Genomic DNA, 2,033 nt, shown 5'->3' on the forward strand with positions numbered 1-2,033 from the left:
TCTCACCAGAGCAGAGCAGAGGGGCAGAATCACCTCCCTCGACCTGCTGGCCACGCTTCTTTTGATGCAGCCCAGGATACGGTTGGCCTTCTGAGCTGCGAGCACACGTTGCTGGGTCACGTCCAGCTTTTCATCCACCAGTACCCCCAAGTCCTTCCGGGCAGGGCTGCTCTCAATCCCTTTATCCCCCAGCCTGTACTGATACCAGGGGTTGCCCTGACTCAGGTGCAGGACTCTGCATGTGGCCTCATTGAACCTCATGAGGTTCACACAGGCCCACTTCTCGAGCTTGTCCCGTTCCTCAGGTGTGTCAACTATACCACTCAGCTTGGTGTCATCTGCAAACTTGCTGAGGGTGCACTTGATCCCACTGTCTATGTCATTGATATTAAAGATATTAAACAGTACTAGTCCCAATACAGACCCCTGTGGGACACCACTTGTCACCGATCTCCATCTGGACATTGAGCCGTTCTGCATTTTCTGTTTCTTATCACAGCTGTGCTGTGCTCTTTTTTTTTTCTGCCAGCACTATAAGTGAAGTAGTCTTTCATTTCTGGAGATGATCTTGAGCGTGCTCTCATTTGGGAACTTTTTCCATTTTAATGTGACTGCAGGCAACTTTGAAAGTCTGCTCCCTACTGAAATCCATGGCAACACTCTCTCTGTGACTGAAACCATCTATCGTGACAGGCTTGCACTGCCTCCTTACCATTCTGCTATTACTCACATTGTTACTTCAGATCATTTATTATTATGCCCCTTCCGTATGTTTATGATGACATATGTTTGTGATGAGTTCCCATTCCTTTATTTTGCCCAACACTGGTACAAGCGGCACGTCACTAGCAGCGTTATATTATATTTATACCCTTGTTTTAAGATTTTTTCTCTTCTATTCCTCCTTCCTAAATCTTCCTGGGCTCCTTTCAGGCCCTTGAAGTTATTTCTGCAGTCATAGCCTGTTCAGAGGCACGGGAACGATGGGAGGCAGAAGCAGCAGCAGGCAGTGGAGTCCAGGCCTATCGGCACCAACCCGCCCTCACAGCTACAGCTCCACTAGCCTGGCCTAAATGTAAAATCTTTCTATGAACCGCCCTTTGTTTCACATTTTCTTCTTCCATTACCATTTCCATTCTCATTTCATCTGTCCTTTTATGTTCCTTTGCTTCCTGCTCGCTTTTGCATTAATAAGTGGGGTACAGTTCTACGGTATTTTTGTCTCCCCACCGTGAAATAATTTGGTTGTAATGCTGCTGAAAAATGTATGCTTTATTGAAATCTGATCAAAGGAAACATTGCAAAACTTGTAACTTGAAACACACCAACTTTAATTTTGTCCCTGAAGTGAAGAAGGGAATATTTGCATGATTATTTCCATGATTAAAGGCTGATTTTTTGATAGCAAGCTTCCTTAAAACAAAGGCCATACCTAGAGAAGTAAACATTTTCCTAGTACTCTTGGTTGAATTCTTTGTTCTGCAAAAGCAATATATCTAGAATATTGACTCTTCTGGTTTTCTGTATTTTTCAGTTGCCTTCCTAAGTCAGAGACTAGCTCTTGTCAAAGCCCACAGAAATTTGTGAAAAAATGTGTTGTGCAGTGTTGCTGCCTTCTTCCTCACCGGGGTGTGGGCAGTTCTTTTTCTTTGCACGCAGCCACTGAAGCTTATACTTCTGGATGAAAGTAGGAGAGTTGAAATAGCTGGAGTCCAGTACTCTGCACCTTATGCTCATAGTATAAAAAAATGGATCAACAATTTTGTTACTGATGTCAAATTTGCACTTTCTGTAAGTCATTTGGTTAATATCCAACATACAGAATTTCTTTTTCCTTATGTTTACTGCCCACAGGTCAAATAATTTCAAATGAAGTCTCTCTTTAATTCCTCCATGGGCTGAGAGCTGCCAGGTGATGTGCTATAGCTATGGCTCTCCAAGGGGCAGCTTTTCCAGAGTAAAAACCAGGCTTGTTGCTTGCAACTGTTATATGGGAGGTCAGTTGTGCAGGTTAGGTTTTGGAAGGGAGCATG

This window comes from Fulmarus glacialis, unplaced genomic scaffold (assembly GCF_000690835.1).
Source record: "Fulmarus glacialis isolate BGI_N327 unplaced genomic scaffold, ASM69083v1 scaffold14013, whole genome shotgun sequence".
Taxonomy (NCBI): Eukaryota; Metazoa; Chordata; class Aves; order Procellariiformes; family Procellariidae; genus Fulmarus; species Fulmarus glacialis.